The sequence below is a fragment of the Erithacus rubecula genome (assembly GCF_903797595.1).
Source record: "Erithacus rubecula genome assembly, contig: scaffold_543_arrow_ctg1, whole genome shotgun sequence".
Taxonomy (NCBI): domain Eukaryota; kingdom Metazoa; phylum Chordata; class Aves; order Passeriformes; family Muscicapidae; genus Erithacus; species Erithacus rubecula.
Window position 1 is genome coordinate 1 of NW_027635795.1, and position 18,350 is coordinate 18,350.

Here is an 18,350-nt window from a genome sequence, read left to right on the forward strand (position 1 = left end):
GGGGGGTCCTCCTCCATCTCTGTGCATCTTCTTGACCTTGCCCTTCTGGGGGTCCGCACCCACCTTTGTGGGCTGCGGCGCATCCAGAGACGTCAGATATCACTGCCCAGCCAGGGGGATGCCAGATGTCAATGCTCAGCCAGGGACACCAGGTGTCCCAGTCTGGGGTTCCTCCTTTGCCCCGAGATCACCCCAGAGGGACACGAAGGTGGTTCAAAACCTGGTTTTCCCCGAAGCCGCCGAAGAGAGACTGCCGGAGACAGTTTTCTCTTTTTCCAAGGACAGTTTATTGTTCCTTATCTCTGGGACACTTTGCCTGGCCAGCAGCGGTCTGCTCAGCCTGGCATCCATGGTGGAATCTGCCTGGTCAAGGCAGGGCTTATCTTATATAGTTAGTACTACGTATTACATGTTTACAAAATTTTACCAATACAATACAATTTTATTAAATGGTCCAGCCCTGACCCCAACCAATCCAAGAGGCCAACGTGTCACCCAACATGGATGACATGGAGAAGAAGGAGGAAAAGGTGTCCACCCCCCAAATTCTCCATCTTGGCCACATGTCCCTTATCATAAACATTCAAGAAAACCTATTTATCTACGTTCTAACATTCTAATTTACACTCTACTCATCATTATTTTCTGTGTCTCTTCTCTCAATGTGGGCAGATTCTCCCAAGGAGCCAAATCCAGCCCCTGCAGCTCCTGGGCAGCACTCAGGGGTCTCTGAGGGGTCTGCCAGGGGGGTTTTTGCACCCCCAAAGGAGCCAGGGAAAAACCCTGGACTCCCACAGTCTAGATCCATGTGTTCAGTAAGAGAGAGCAGAGAACAAATGAACCAAGGAAATAAATAAGGAGAGAGAGAGGTAGGCTGAAATAAATACTTTTGCATTGCTTGAGTTATGCCTCCACAAATCCATATGCAGACATAGTAATTCTATGAACAAATCCTAACTTCTCCCTGCCCCTCCCAAGTGAATGACTAGATCTAAAGTTTAGAACAATAAGAAAAAAATCTCCCAAGGCTTAGTGGCTTCATCTGTCATATGGTGACTATACCCCTGATGCACAAAGTTCCTTACTCAATACTTACTTCTCATATTTCTTTTTAAAATTAAAATGCAAGCACCATATCCATAATGCAATATTTCTGAAGCCCAAGACCTAAGACTCTCATCCCAATTAAAATGCAGCAAGCAGATTGGTTTTAACACTCAGTGGCATTCTTTTTCTGGACTCATTCCTTCACAGACCACACAGTTATCAATAATCCATGCACAGAGCAATTAGACCTTTTTTTTGTTTTATGGGCTACAGACTATGCCTGTGCAAGTGTCATAAAATATTCTAAAGCACTGCAATGCAACAGAACACATTTAAATCCCTACATTAAAAGTAATTGAATAATTTTGATATTTAATTGCTCTTCTTCTGTCATATGGTTACAGTCTTTTGAGTGAATCACGCCATTTCTGAGTCCAGACCAAAGAATGACTGCTATCCAAAGTCATTTTAGGAAGGGGCATTTTTAGCACCTGCAAATGACTAAATGTGATGATGAAATAGGACATGGACAACTTTGAGGACCTGCAATTTTCACACAACAAATCAGAACTGAAACAACAGAAAGTGACCTCCACACTTTTTATGGTAGAGAAGCAATGGTTTTGACATATTTTGAAAGACTGATTTCATGTGCTTACAGGATCCTGTGAATGACAAGGGACAATTGGGCAACTGAAACCAGAGAGAAAACTCTGCTTCAGTGGCCTCACACCAAGACTCACATGGTTCTACTCTGTGCAGAACTTGGAATAAAACTGAGGCAGAGGGAAAGCTACAGAACAGAGATGCACACTTGGCTTTCCCTTTATTATTTAAAGCTAAAATTTCTACAGTGCTTTCTCAGCTCTTGCAGAAATGCTCTTTATAACCATTAAACATAGACCAGGTCACAAGGAATTATGCAGTAGCTGTAGAAATGCTTTAGGAGACTTTGCAGCAACAACTGAAACTTTGCCCTCCTCTATGCAGAAAAGATTCAATATAGCCTGGGGAATTATATCCAAGGACAGAAATAGAGTGAGAAAATCTTTCTTAATCATTTTCCAAAATAAATTTAGACTGTGAAAGACTGGGAGAATATTAATCTGTTTGATTCATACACACTCTTTTTTAAGAGAAATTAATTATGCAGCAGAAGCATTTAGCATAAAAATACAAGCTTTGAAATGTGAGTGTTAAGTGTAGTACAGGGAAATAAAAAAAAGAAGGAGACTGAAGGAGGCTAATTAGAAATGTGTGGAAGAGCATAACCATTTGACAACATAAAACATTAAGGACCATGTATTGTTTTTATCACCAAGAATTCCTCAAATAAAGGCATGGAGGAAACCATAATTCAGAAGTGGGAAAACAGAGGGACTATAAAAGTGAAATGGAGTTCTGACAAATGATACTGTATAGAATATGGATTCACAGACCAACAAAACAAAACACCCAGCAGCAGCAAACTAGAATACTGTATATTCATCTTGCAAACTGGCACACTTAACTTGCCAAGGCTGCTGAACTACTTCTTTTCCATCTCAAACCATAAAACCCCCCAGTCCTTTCACAGGAATCACTTAATCAAATGAAGACAGACCAAAAAACATTATTTTCATGGTTCACAATAGTATCAAGTTACATGCCTAAGAGACACCATTTTAAATCATAAATAATGAGCTAGCAAGTATATAAAACTGGTACTTGAAGAAATGATAAAAAGACAGGAAACTAATAAAAATGCAGATAGTCCAGAACATACCTAATTTCTCAAATTTTAGAATAGAATAAGCTTGTATTATTAAAGCAAACATGATTTCTATCAAAAACTATGTTTCCCAGAATTGAATACCACTTGTGGTGGCTGCTTGTGATCTCTGTATATGTTTTAGGAGTTCAGTTGGCATTAGCCTGTTTTTCTAAATACAAGCAGGGAAGAACTATAGTTCCTAATGATATGCAGTTCTGTAATTTAATTAGAAACCTTTCGTCTTTCAGTATTTTAAATAAAAGCTAGGAAAAAACCTTTGTTTTGACACCAACACTCCTTAGTAGCAGCATTTCTCAGCACACAATCTGAAAAGGTCAACCTGCCAGACAACAATACAGAAAGTAAAAGTTAAAGTGAGGGCAAGGAAAATCATCTTCAAATGAAATTGCTCTTCTGCAAAAAGAAAGTGATATTTAGATCACTGTGAACACATTCCTCAGTTATGAGAGAAAACATAATTCTTGAAATTCTGTTCACTACATTAGGGAGTAAAAATCAACTACAAATTAGATGTTAGCTTGGTTAGTACTCAGATACCATAATTATTACCACAATATTAGGACAACAATCAAATAAACATATTACAGATAAGCATTTTAGTTCATTTACTAGTGTCAGCCATGCTATGCTTTGATTTTATCAATGTATCCTTCAGCAAAAAAGTTCAATTATATTTTCAACATCATGAAAAATCAGCTCTGACTCACAGCTCACCACAGATTCCAAACAGGAGGCAAAGACCCAGTTTTCCTTTCAGAACTGCTAACATATCTATGACCTTTCTGTGGGCAGCTTCAGAAAATGGGGGGAAAGCCATTCCAAAGAACAGTACCAAGGTAATCACACAGCACTAGGGACATTTTCCTGGCATGAGATTCTTAATAGATTATGAGAAACAACACAGATGCCATTTCTGTCCACAGAACAGATTTAATAGCTTTTTGTTTCAAGAACAATTAGAGGATGCTTAAAATTTCTTGTGCAGAAAGTTACATTAGGTCCTCAACTTTGAGCAATCAATATCCCCACAATCTAAACTGTGGAATGACTATTTCCCCAAAGAGAAACTTTTTGAGATTCGCAACTCATCTCAAAACCTCAGGAAAACGAAATCAGCAGAATTTCCCTAATTCAATGGAATTCCAATTGTGTTCTATGACACTTCAAATACTCATGAAAACAGACTTGTTTTCACTAGAACAGCTGTGACTGAAAATCTGGGGTAAAACCTATAAGAAATAGCAATATACATGAATGTTCCTTTCCACAGCAGCCACAAGCAAACAAGGAGTGGCACTCGTTGGCACAGCCTCTTCTCCACATACAGGAGAGTGACCAAGCAGTGCCAGCCGTCTCAGAGATGGGCAAGGACAAGAAAGGGTTTGAAGTTGTGCCAAGAGAGGTGTACACTGGACATTAGGAAGAACTGCTGCCCAGAAAGGGGCATGAGATATGGGAATGGTGTGCCCCAGGGGCACTGGTGCAGTCACCGTTGCAGTAGGTGTTCAAGGTAAGCCTGGCCATAGCACTCCAGGCTCAGATCTGCTTGTCGTGGTAACCATGGATCACAGGCTGGAGTTGATCTCCCAGAACTCTTCCAAGCCAGTGCTTGGATTCTGTGACATCACAGCCTCTGGGGCAGCATGGTGCCTGGCAACTGTCCCCAGCCACCGCCGTGCCCCATAGCCTGGGCACACCTTGGCAAGGACAGACGTCCGAGCGGGTGTGCTGGTGGCACTTCAACTGAGCACCATGGCCGACCCTGTCCCATGGCTCGTGAACTTGTATCTGCTGCTGCTCCTGGGCCATCGTCCCGACCCAACTATCCATCATGGGCCGGGCACGGTCCTGTATGTGCAGGAGCTGGAGCAGCAGAACAGGGACCCTGAGCCAACCACCCCCTGCAGGGATATATCGTGGCAGTCCTGGACGTGCCTGTTGGTGCAGCTGCTGGCCACAGGCACTGTCCTGGCATGGCATCGCTACCGAGGGCGCTGGAGACGCTGGAGATGGGTGAGGGATGGGGGGGTCAGGCAGGAATGATGGGCTTGGACCTCTTGGGCAGCCCTTTGGCCAAGGCCCCATGACAGAGTGGAGCTGAGCCTCTGGCTGGGAATCAGGCCAGGGCTGAGCTCAGGGACAGCCCCAGGCAGAGGCAGCCAGAGCTCTGCTTGCTGCAGCCTGGCCAGGCCTGGCTCTCTTGCTCAGAGCCCAAAGGCAGCCCAGAGAGGGGCCCTGCTCTGCCCCTCTGCCCCTTCCATCGGGATCCCTGTGCTTTGCCTTGCAGAATCGGCTCCAGAGGCCCCGCAGCAGCAGCCCAGGACAAGGCTGTCCCACAGAGCTGATCCAGCTGCTGAGGAACAACCGCACCCTGCTGCAGCAGTGCCTGCAACGCTGCTCCCAGCAGGCAGCCCAGAGCAGCAGAGCAGCACAGGGGGCCAGCCGCAGCAGGAGGAGCAGGAGAACCCAAATCTCACCCAGCGCTGACCTCCAGCTCCAGCACCACGTGCAGAGCACTGCAGGGAATGGGTGACCCGTGCCAACCCGGGCACGGCGACATTCCCCATCGTAGGCTTTAGAGACCCCCCATCCTTACCTGTAGCACCCCCCACCACCTTTTCCACTTTCCCCTTAGTGTTCCTGTTCTACATGTTAAAGTTAGCCATAAGATTGTTACCCCATAGTCCCCCGTAGTGTAGATTTTTAGAGTAGTAAGGTTAATAAAGTTCATGTTCTCTGCACATCCTGTGTTGTTTCCTTGATATTCCATCCAAGAGGGGACACAGAGGGATGGGTTTGAGCAAGAGCTCCAGACTGCCTGCAATGGAGAGCCTGAGTGCAGCAGCAGCATTTGCAGGAGTGCAAATGGAGGGCAGCTGGAAAGAAGATGGTGGGCAGTATTCTCCTGCCTCCATCTTCCAAGGAAGAGTCAAGTCAATCCCTGTCTGTGCTCTGCTGGGGGGGGTCCCTAAAGGCTCCAGGAGGTGTCTGGGTGGCTCCAAAAGGGGCTTGCAGGACCCTGGGGCACCAGGGAAGGAACAGCATCATCCCAGGAATGCTGTGAGACATTCCCCAGAGCGGCCCAGCCTGGGGCCCGGGCAAGGGACGGATTCAGGCAGGCAAATACATCCAGGGGCTGCCTGGGCTATGGCAGTGAGGCCCAGCCCTGTTTCATATCTTTCTGCTCTTCATTTGTATTTAGTCCTTTGTATTTATCCTCCTGACCTTCACAATGGGATTAGATTTCACTCTCTTACAAGGCAAAACCTTAGTTCTTTTATTTCCACTAAACAACCATGTGTATTACCCTCTTAAATGACTTCTCTCTGACTTACTCTGCATCTTGCTCCTTTACAGCAAGATGCATCAAGCACCTCTGTTAAAGTACAGATGCCTCCCTGGAAAGGGGACAATCTTGCTATTTTCTGAAGAATCTTAACTTTGATGATGCACTAAATTTTACAAATCCAAGAGGAAAAAAGCCTACAGATCAGTTTTACAGTTTCAAAAGCTGATTCCACAACTCTTGCACACCAGTTTCCTTATTGGCAACGTTCAGCAGTGACACCAAACAAGCACAGAAAACAAATGGGAGAAGAAATTCTAGCAGCAAGTTTGAGGTGTAAATGGAGAGACACAGAAGTACTACCTGTCAGTAGTTTTGGCATTTCATCTGAGTTTCCTCTTCATTTTTTTACTTTTCACCTAAATAAGAGAAAAAAACCCAAACAAATGCAACCTTTCCGGCAGGGAATAGATGTGGTTGGTCTTTAAGAAAGTATTTTCTTCTGGCTGTATAATAACCTGTTGGGGAAAATGTGAGCTTTCATCAAAATGTCACTGTGCTCTTGCAGTTTTTCTAACTCTGTGAGAAATAACAGTCACCTCTGTAAGGCTCCTGCAGCTCACCCTGTGCCAGTGTCATTGGCTACTTATCACTGCAGGGATCACTGGGAATAAGGATGGTGGAAAATGTGGAGGGAGCTGAATAAATAAATACTTGCCATTTCTCTAGCAAAAAAACACCCAAAGCACTCCAAACAAAGCCATAAAAATAGTTGGCCTCTGAATTAGGAGGATTTAAAGTAACTATTTTATTCTGCTTTTGGTTCAACATTCATCAATCTGAATTTGAATATGCATTACGTAATTAAAGGTAGATGAATGTTTATTTACTTGTGCTTACTGAAACCAGTGTTTTGCTTTAAACCTGCTTGGTATTGCCTACATTCAGTCTTATTAGGTTATTAAATACATGGGGAAATATATTCTTTGTTTCATTAAGAAAGCATCATTAATTAGGAAAGCATAACTTCATCATAGCCACTGCTGCTACCAACATTATTTGGGTAAGTTCAAAGTACTAACACAAAAACATTATAACAGAAGCAATGTTCAACAGAGTCTCAAAAATAAAGATATTGCTCAAAGTTTTTCAGATGTCCTACAGTTGCTAAGACATCTCCAGAAAGAGGAGTAAACTAAAAATAGCACAGGAAATTTGAAAACCATTTCTCTTTTCTTAACTTTGTTGTGGGCAACTATTAGAAAACTAATAGAGAGAATGAAATGCAGTTTTTCTACCTGAGTTGTGAGTCATCACCTCAGTTTCATTGTGATCCAATGCTCAGTGGAATCCTGGGAAGGATCAAATCATCAATGTTAATTTTAAATTGTATTCATGAAAGTTGGCATTTTTTCCCCATTCCTCTCCCTCCCTAAAATACATCAACACCAAGTGAGAAAGGCTCAAGTTGAAATACAATTATTACAAAATTATACTTGGACATAATAACTTTGTTACAAGTTCCAGCAGAAAGAGAAAGGAGAGCAGATTCAGAGGTTATCAAACTCAATATAAAATCCAGCTTATGCTTTCTCCAAAAGCCTCATTTAATTTATCCAGGATTTTTTTAAAAATTGCACATAACAGCATTTCACATATTATGCTAAATACTGTCATTTCTATCAAAAATATTCATTATTATTATGCTTTTCAGAATTGAATTACAAAGTCTTCTGCACCCATCTTCCCAAAATCTGATTCTAAGAACGTGCAAGTTTAATCCCTTAGGAAACAAAAGTAGCCCCAAGTGTCTCAGGATCAATAGAAACTAAACAACAAAGCTTGACAAAGTAAATTAAATTGTCAATAAAGTGAATAAATATTTTCCACTGTAGAGATAGCTATCACCAGCTTATGAATCTTGCTAGTGCAAGTTTAGTGAAGAAAATCTAAGTCTTTATTGCCAAATCAGTTATGAGTTGCTCTACTCTACTGCCAGTATGATGTGAGTATAAACACCACATTCTTCATAGTATCAGCCACAAAGAACTCAACTTTAAAATTAAGGCTGCTTTTGAGTTTGACCAAACAAATGAAAATTCACTATTAAAACACAGTGATGAAACAGACTTAACTTGAAAAAATCCTTAAAATCCTGAAAATGGACTTAACATTGTCCAAATGGAGCCTGAAATCCAACCTAAAACTGCCCAGTTTATGCCAAAATCACCCAAACAGGCCTAAAATCTTTGGTATGGAAACCAAGACCAAAATGGGCTCCAGAAGTGGCACTGGGACCAAGACTGAGACCAGCACCAACACTGGGACCAGCACCGGGAGAATTCTGGGACTGGGAGCGGCATCGAAACCAGCACCGAGACTGAGATTGGCACTGTGAGCACTCTGGGACCAGCACCAGAACCAGAACCAGCACCGAGACTGAGATTGGCATTATGAGCACTCTGGGACCAGCACCAGAACCAGAACCAGCACCGAGACTAAGATTGGCACTACGAGCACTCTGGGACCAGCACCAGCACCGGAACCAGCACTGGGACCAGATCCACTCCAAGACTGTGACTGAGACCAAGACTGAAAACAGAACCAGCACCAAGACTGGTACCCATATAGGACTGAGACTGAGAACAAGACCAGCCCTGCTCTGGGATTGAGATCAACACCAGGATCAGATTCAGCACCAGGAGCGCTCCAGGACTGCTCCAAGACTGGGACCGACACCGGGAGCGCTCTGGGACCTCCGCGTTCACTCCGGGGAGTTTTGGCTGCGCTCCCGGATGGGACTGGGAGGGACCCCTGGGTGGGGCGGGGCCCCATCGGTTCACATCATCCTGGTGCAGCCAGAACGGTCCATATGGTCCCAGTTTGTACAATCCCAGTCCATATGGTCCCAGTTTGTGCAATCCCGGTCCATATGGTCCCAGTTTGTAAAATTCCAGTCCATATGGTCCTACTTTGTACAATCCCGGTCCATATGGTCCCAGTTTGTACAATCCCGGTCCATGTGGTCCCAGTTTGTACAATCCCAGTCTGGAAGGCCCTCATCCATTTGGTCCCAGTCTGTGCAGTCCCAGGCAGGGGGATCCCAGTCCATGTGATCCCAGCCCCCATGATCCCAGTCTGGATGGTTCTGCATGGATCACACTTGCCAGGGTCTGGAATTCCAGTTCCCAGCCAGGAAAAGTTGTTCCTGCCTGTACTGGTTCTGGTTCTCCAATTTGAGATTTCCCAACCAAGGCACCTATTTATATCATTACTTTAGCACCCCAATCTTGTTCCCAATCCCTATTTCGTTCCTGTTCCCCTTCCCAAACTTGTTCCCATTCCCAATCCTGTTCCCAATCCCTAACTCTTTCCTGTTCCTGATCCCATTCTCAATCTTCTTACTGTTGCCATTCCCAGTCCTGTTCCTGATCCTGATCCCATTCCTATTCCCATTCCAATCCCGATCCCATTACTGGTCCTGATCCCTATCTCGTTCCCATTCCCAATCTTCATCCCATTCCTGTTCCCATTCTCAATGCCAATCCCATTCCCATTCCCAATTCTGTTCCCGTTCCCATTCCTGATCTCATTCCCGTTTCTGATCCCTTTCTCATTTGCAATCCTGATCCATTTCCCAATCCTGATTCTGGTTCCATTCCCAATCCCGTTCCTGATCCCGTTCCCATTCCCAATCCTGATCCTGTTCCCAATCCCGTTCTTGTTCGCGGTCTCGTCGCTGTTTCCAGGGAATCATTTTGATCTCAACCTTCACCCCAAACTGAGGGAGTCAAAACCCCCCAGTCCCCAAATGTTCGGGTTTGAAGTATTTGGGGTGTCCAACACCTCTGATCCTAAAATTTGGGATTCAGCCCCCCTGATCGCCAAATTCTGAAGTCATAAAACCCACAAACCCTGGAGTGTCAAACCCCCCCTCAGATCACAAATTTTAGGATCATCTCACCCCAACTGCTAACTCTGGGGTTAAATCCTCCGAATCCCCAAAATTTGGTGTCAAACCTCCCCAAACCCCAAATCCTGAGGTGTAAAACACCCTTGACCCTAAGTTTTAGGATCACCCCCCCCCCCAGACCCCAAACTTTGGGGTTAAACCCCCCCAATTCCTAACCTCTGGGGTTTGAAATATTTGGGGTGTCCAACCCCTGATCCCAAAATTTGGGTTAAATGTCCCTGATCCCCAAATTCTGGGGTCAAACCCTCTGATCCCAAACTCTGGGGTGTCAACCCCCAACCAAACTTTAGGATCAAATGTCTCCCTTCCGCAAATTTTGTGGTCAAACCCACCAGACCCCAAACTCTCCCCCAAATCACTCCAGCCCTGGGGGGATGCAGAATATCATACAGAATATCATAAAAGATAAGATAATATAAGAATACGATAATATAAGCTTAGGATAAGATAAGACAAGACAAGATAAGATAACAAAGACGATTTGGCTGGTACAAAAGAAGAAGGAGAATTGTAGTAAGGCTGAAGAAGGTTGAGACACTGGTGGACATGTCTGTACAAATCTGGGCCTTGTGTGGTGTGCAGCCAAAAACCATATTTAGTTGCTCTGTTTTGCTGTTCAGTTTTTTCTACATATTTTGCTGTTTGTTCACACGCTTCTTTCACATGCCAGCTGTTTTTGTGCATTTCTTAGTTTAGACCAGTGTTTATAACAGGTGCACAGCATGAGAAAGTTCAAGGAGTTTTTTGATAACTTGTTTGAAACCCCCCAAGGCCACTGGAACATAAACTATGCTAAATGGGGAGAGAAGAAGTTGAAAACACAGAACACCAAGATTAGAAGATTCAAGATAACAGGAGGCAGTGAAACTGCATGTGACCACCAATTACTGACTCTGGGGGGTTGGAATGGGTGGATCAACACCCTAAAATTACCAATTGTAGAGTGTGTCCCCACATGGGTGATGGTTCTAGAAATGGATAATTAGGGTGAATTATAAACAATAAATTGGCTTCTGCAAAATCCTATTGGTCTGCTGTCCAGAAGTCCAGTTTGTTCCTGCAGGGGCTGTGCCCTATAGGGCAGGATCCAATCCCCTATAGGGCAGAACCCCATCCCATATAGGGCACAGCCCCACGTGTTAAGAAGGATGAGGAGTAGACAGGAAGGTCTCACAGATGTGTGTGTATAACAATAAGATTTGTGAATGTAGAATCTGAATAAGGAAGAGAGATGAGAGCAAGTTTTGATGTAGAAGAAAAGAATTGCTGAGCCAGTCTTACTGGGTAACTGAGAAGGCAAAGGGCAGTGAGTTGGAAGGGGCTTTTTTGACTCTGAGCAAAGGATAAATCCACCTCAAAAAAAAGATGCTTTTACCAAGGAAAAGAATTTTCACAGGCAAACAAAAATACCATGTTGCAAGTAGAGAAAAGGTCTCAGGATTTTCCACTGCAAGAAAACTGAAAAACAACTTCTAGCTTAAACTGAAACACACCAACCTTTTGTGATTGGAAAATAGTAACAAGAATATTGTAATGTCAGTACGTATGATAGGCTACAGGTTATAGTGAAGGCATTCATTGGTTGTCATGTTTTAGGATGCTCTGTAATGAAAATTATTTAATGCCTTGTAACCAGAACTAGAGGAAGCTTTCAGAGGAACCCACAGATGTGGCTGTCAGGCTGTGGGCTGGGCTCTTGTCACCCATGGCCCGTGAATTGCTGCATCACATGGATACAATAAACAGCATTTTAAATGAAAAATGAATTACTGCATCATTTGGATATAATAAGCAGCATTTTAAAGAGCCCGCCTGGAGTTCTGCATCCTTCATTTGAGGCTCTTACAATCAGAGAGTCTTACATGAGTCTTGATGGAGTGTTTTGTTAAATGAATTTCTTTTCATTTATTGCCAATTCATGCCATTTTATTTCTTTTGGATAATACAATCTCTGATGACTAAAAATAAGCGCTGGTTCTGAAAGCAAACAAAATGAGAACATTGTGTCAAAATGCTAGAGGCTCAGTTCTAAAAACTCAGCAAGAAAAAAATGGTTTGAAGTTGTTAGTATTGACATATGTAAAGAAAATCCAGGTCGCCAGGAGCCAGCACGAAGCTTTTCCTGCACTCAGGGCACTCACAGGGCTTCTCTCAGTGGAGACTCCGTTGGTGTTTGGTCAAGTTAGAGCGCTGTGAGAAGTTCTTCCCACACTCGAGACACTCGTAGGGTCTCTCCCCGGTGTGAATGCACCGGTGCACGAGGAGGTTGAAGTTTTTATTGAATCCCTTCCCGCAGTCGCAGCAGCAGAACGGCCTCTCATCCCAGTGAGTGCGATAGTGCTGCAGAAGGCTGGAGCTGCTCTCAAACCTCTTCCTGCATTTATCACACTCGTAGGGCCTCTCCCCAGTGTGGCTCCTCTCGTGCACAGTCAGGATTGAGCTGCGGCTGAATCTCTTCCCACACTCCCCACACTCAAAGGGTCGTTCCCCCGTGTGGATTCTCCGGTGTCTAATCATGTGGAATCTTCTCCTGAAGCCCTTCCCACATTCCGAACACTTGTGGGGCTTCTCCCCATGGTGAAGCTGCTCACGCAGCCCCAGCTCCGAGCTCCGGCTGCCTCCCCATCCCGGGCTGGCTCATTCTAGCTGGGATCCCCGGGCTGTGCGTTTGCAGCCCCTCCTGCTGCGGGATCTGCGGGGCTTTTCCTCCCCGTTGCATTCCTGCGCCGTGGAGCCGCTGCAAACGGCCTCTTGCCCGAGGCTGTGCCGCGGGGATTTGTCCTCCCTGCTGTCCGTGCTCAGCTCCTTGTCTGGGGGAGGAAGGACAAGGACAGGATGGGATTTGCCTCCGTGCCAGAAGCAAGGGCAAGGAGATCCCCCCAGGGCTGTGCTGCAGCCGGGGCCGTGCTGGGCTGGGAGATGGAGCAGGACTCAGGAGGAAAGGGGCACTGACTTCCTCCTCACCTGCCTGCGGCTCCCGGGACATCTTCCTCTTCCTCATGGCCTCTTCCTCCTCTTCCTGGGAGCCAAAGTTTCAGAAATCCTGGCTGGGGGGGAAAAAACAAGGGCTGAGCGCGTTGGGTTTGATGGTGGCGCTGCCCAAGGGCAGCTGGAGCAGTCAGCGCCCCTTTCAGCCTCGGGGGCCCGGAGCCCGCTCAGCACCAACCTCCCGCACCCCTCCAGGCTGCCGGGGGTCCCCCGGCTCCGGGATTGCCCCTCTGGCTCTCCCCGCTCCGGGGCTCGGCTTTGGGCTCCAGCAAGATCCAAACATCCCCTGAACCGCAAAATAAAACCCTCCCGGGGCCCCCCATGATGGATTTGGGGCGAGCTTCCCCTCCCCACTCACCTGCGGGTTCTTGGGGGGCGATGGTGCCGGACCCGGGGGACGCTGCGGTCTGTGCGGGCGTGCGGCAGAAGCGCGTGGTTCCAAAATCGCTCCTCCTCTTCCTGCCGCTCCTCCTGTGTCCCTCCTCTTCCTCCCGCTGCTTCTCTTCCGTCTCTTTCCGCTCTTCCTCTTCCTCCCGCTCCTCCTCCTCTCCCAGCGCAGCCAGAGCCGCTGGAACTGGGGTGCCCAACGCCCTGAGAAACCCCCAGGTCCCTCCCAGGACCCCTCAAATCCCTGGAACCGAGCGTCCCCCGCATCCCCTGGAAGATCCCCCCGTGTCCCCAAGCAGGTCGTTATTTAACATCTCTATTTTTACCCTGGTTTTGGGTGTTTGGGAAGGACAAAGAGAAATGCAGAGAAAATCCAGGCCACGGGGAGGATGTGGAGCCCCCAGCCAGGTGTCTTCCCAACACGGATCAGCAGCACCAGGGCTCAGGGGGGCTCTGCCCACCGGGGGTCCCTGGGGATCATCCAGCGCGGATCCTGCCATGGGGATGGAGCTGCAGCAGGGCACTGTCTTGGTTTGACAGACAGGTGTCTGCTGAGGAGCTCTGGAGCTTCTCTTAAAATGGAAAATGTAAACTCCCTCCCTCTAAATTAATATGACTTGGAAATTAAGGAGCTCCCTGGAAAAGATAAGGGATTTAAAACAGTAGTTTTTCACTGGGAAAATGAAAATAAAAGTATAGTAATATCAAGACCAAAACACTGGCAAGGTCAGAATGCAGCCTGTAACCCTGTTGCTCAGGTGTTGGTTACAGTCTGAATAATGGTACCTGTAGTTTTCTTGGATGGACAGATGTGGTTTTGTTGAAGCAATGATTTTGGAGAAGGGTGTAGTTATTTTTTTAACATCTGGTGGTGATGGAGATAGGCCTGGTCTTCTTCTGGAATTTAGTGGGAAAGGCTGCTCTGATGTTTCAAATTTCAGATTTTATTTAGGTAAGAAATACTTGGCTTTTCTCCTTGCGTGGGGCATCTCCCATAAGGTATAACTCCTTGTGGGGAGGAGTTCTGAGGGATGGGTCATGGAAGAGATAAGGAGCCCTGCTCCACCTGGTTTCAGCAGATGCTGATAGAATGTATACTTCTGCTTGCATCTTGCATTGCAACTTAAGACATGATCTACTCCTTATTCTATTACCATCTGCATCCTACCTTAATTAATACCTTCTTTCAACTCTGCTATATATTTTTATCCACAGTGAAACTTTACACACAGTTCTCACTTAAGATAAGGTTTTTCTGTGGTACTCAATGGGTTTCTTTATTTTTCTGCATTAGCTACTAAGTGTAACTGGGTTTTTTAGCAAAAACAATTGTACGGATTGGTTTGCCTGTGCTTGAGGTGGGCCTAATCTAAACAGTCTTAAAATACCTTTTATGTGTACTATAGGAACTTTATCCCCATCCACTGTGTGCAAGGCTTCAGACTAGGCAGGACTTGCTTGAGTGATGGACTCTCAGGTGTTGACTGTTTAGGTGGCTTTTGTTAAATTCATTTTCAATCTTTGGATGTTTCCCTGCCAAGTGCCTTTAGGGTAGTTTTAAGTAGTCTGTTGTACAGTTCAACTTTCCTGGCAGCTGGTGTGTGATAAGGGATATGATCTATTTATTCAATATCCTGGTTTTTGGCTGAGGTGTTTCTAAGGCTGTTCTTGAAATGGGTCCTGTTGTCTGACGATTCTCTCAGGGGTGCTGTGTCTTTATAGGACTTGCTTTTTTGGGCTTCAGACGGTGTTTTGAGTAGTAGTGTGAGGTACAGGGTGGGTTTCTAATGATCCAGTGGTGACTTCTACCATTGTGATCACGTAGCACTTGCCTTGGGGGGTTTGAGGCAGTGTGATGTAGTTAGTTTGTTGGGTTTCTTTATACTTATATTTGGAATACTGCCCCCCATATTAGAGAGGCTTTATGGGCTTGGCTTGCTTGTCTTTAGCACATGTCTTACAGTTATGGATAACTTGAGAAATGCAATTTATAGTTAAATGTGCTTTTTCAGTTTTGTGCCTACTTATAGGTGGCATTTTTCCCTTGATGGCTTGAGGCAGTGTGGGCCTATTGAGTCAGGAACAATTCTCCCTTATGTTTCTAATTTCCATTTTTTTTGGTAACATCTCTATTTTTGCGGCTCGATCTACTTGCTCCTTGTTTTAGTGTTCTTTTTTAGCCTGACTTTTGGGGACGTGCCCATCTACATGATGGATATTTACAGAGAGTTTCTCTGAGTGGCAATTTTTTTCCACTCATCAGCAGCCTGAATTGGTTTTCCTTTATGTTGCTAGCTGGCCTTTTTTACCTTTCTAGCTAACTCCACAGAGCATTGGTTACTATTTCTGATTCAGTATAAAGGTAGAGCTTTGGCCAGTTCTCTCTTTCAGCAGTGTCCAGGGCCAGCTGAATGGCTTTGAGTTCAGCAAGTGCACTTGATTCACCTTCTCCTTCAGTAGCTTGTGTGACTCGTCGTGTGGGGCTCCCTGCGGCCACTTTCCACTTCTGGTTCATCTCAACCATGAGACAGAAACTGTCAGTGACAAGAGCACAGCGTGTTTCTTGTGCTGGTAGTTGGTTGTATGGTGGAGCTTTTTAGCCTGGGTTACTTGTTTCTGCTCCTTTTTGTTAGTGAGACTAAAGTTTTTATCTTGTGTCCGGTTTATCTGTTTTTAAAATTTCAGGGTGATTTGTGTTTCTAATCCGGCCGTGCTGTGTGATGAGAGCAATCCATGGGCTCCATGTGGTGTGGGTGGCGTGGTGGGTAGAGGAGCCTTTTCTTTAAACATTCACCCCAGCACAGGGAGTCAGGGTGCCAGGAGGAGTTGTGCTTTTGTGATAATTTCTTTTGAGGTGGCTTGAACTTTCTTATTAGAGGCGGATAAGATGTTGGGTTTTTGTTTTTTTTTTTTGGTGAGTGTAATTTGCTTCAGACTTTCTGTAAATTTGACTCTAGAATTCCGGTGCTCGGCCTGGAGTCTCCCCAGGCACCTTCTGCTAAAGGCTCCAGGACAAGCCATTGTTCTTGGCTGCAGAGTAAAGCACATTCCTCACCTCTGGTCCCATCCTGACTGGGCCAAGGGCACTGCATGAGCGATTTTCTGCTTGGTCTGGGTGAAGGTTTGTTGCTGTTCAGGGCCACAGCTGGAATTGTTCTTCTTAGGGTGAGCAGGTAGAGAGGGCTCACAATGTGGCTGCACTCAGGAATGCATTCTCTAAAAACCTATGGCCCCTAGGAAAGCTTGTGTTTCCCTCTTGCTGGTTGGTGGAGACACTGTGATGATCTCATTGATCATTTCAGTGGGGATCTGGCTCTGTCCATCTTGCCACTCTACTCCCAGGAACTGGATCTCTCAGGCAGGTCCCTTGACTTTGCTCTTCTCGATGGCGAAACCTCCTTCCAGCAGAATCTGGATGATCCTCTCTCCTTTCTCAAATACTTTTATTGCCGTGTTCCTCCACACAATGATGTTATTGATGTATTGCAGATGTTTTGGAGCTTTACCCTTTTCCAGTGCAGCCTGGATCAGCCCGTGGCAGATGGTGGGGCTGTGTTTCCACCCCTGGGGCAGTCGGTTCCAGGTGTGCTGCACGTGCCCCCAGGTGAAAGCAAACTGAGGCCTGCACTCTGCTGCCAAAGGAATGGAGAAAAATGCATTGGCAATGTCAATGGAGCCACTTTGCTGCCTTGGGCTCCAGCTCCTCCTGGAGATCCAGCGTGTCCGGCACGGCAGCGCTCAGCACTGGAGAATCAACGACTGGGAGAGAGAGGGGGTCTACTGACTGCTGATCAGAATCCAAATTTACTCTCAGCTACATGTGCTTATATACCAGTTTTAGGAAAGCTGGTACTTTTTTAACACATTGATTGGGTTAAACATCACACAAACAAGCTTACACATTTTTCAACATTTCTATTTGATTCATTCTTCTTTCCTGTCGCCAGTCTTGATCCAATCTTCATGGAGTCTTCAAAGCTCTGTTTGCTCTTGCCAAGGCATCTTGGTTACCAAGCTGCTTGTTCTAATTAAATCCACAGCACTCTGTCTTAGCTCCCACAGTGGAGTCACTTCATTCAAGGCACAATAGCCTACAGTCAATTTCTATTGTCTGTCAGACTCTCCCACAGGCAAACTGGGGCTGTTGAAGGGTGAGTGGGTTTTACTGAGCATCCTTTGACTTTCTAGCCAAAATTTTATGGGTGAGGATAATGGCATCTTGATTCATCTGGTACTGCTGGCTGTGTGCTGTTGAGGTGGCAGTTGGTACTTGTTGCACTTTCACCTTCAGGAACCTCCTGTAGATGGGTTTTCTGATAGTCCAGGCAAGGTGTTTAATTTCTCAATGCCCTCTGCCTCTACAGCAGCTATTCCAAAAGCCCACCTGAGTCCCTTTGGATCTTTGTAATAGCCATTCCAGAGGAAGAATATGCCCAGAATTCATGGAGCCTCTGGGCCAGTCACACTGGGATGTTTCTGCCACCCCTTCCCAGTCAGGCTCATTTCAGCCTCCAGCAGAGTCAATTCCTGTGATCCCCCATCACCCCAGCAATGGAAACAGGTTCTGCCCCCACATGTCCCAGTGGCATTAGGGTACACTGTGCACCAGGATCAACTAAAGGCTCTGATGTGCCAGGCCATTGGATCTGCTCCATCCAAAAGACCTGGCTGTCCTGTGCCTCTCCCTGGCTAGAGGCAGGGCCCCTCTAACCCTGGTTATCATTTCCTTCCTGGCATACATACTAGAGGTTCTTTTAAGAGGATCCCACAGGTCATCTTCCTTTCTGCAATACCTGGCAGCTTGGTCATGGGAGGTTGAGGCTGCCTTCACTTGAGTGGAACTCCCTCTCTTAGTGCTTCCCTCCCTGAGTTGATGCACCCGTGCTGCCAGCACA

The 18,350-nt window shown here is 45.8% G+C and overlaps 1 long non-coding RNA gene across 1 annotated transcript; it reads right to left on the reverse strand.

The window, feature by feature from the left end:
* Nucleotides 1-12,702: 12,702 nt before the first annotated feature.
* On the reverse strand, nt 12,703-13,588 carry LOC306816377. The gene is made up of 3 exons (XR_013777652.1): nt 13,427-13,588; nt 13,045-13,123; nt 12,703-12,890 (listed from the first exon to the last, which is right to left on the reverse strand). It is a non-coding gene; the product is annotated as an uncharacterized lncRNA (long non-coding RNA).
* Between the last annotated feature and the right edge of the window lie 4,762 nt (nt 13,589-18,350).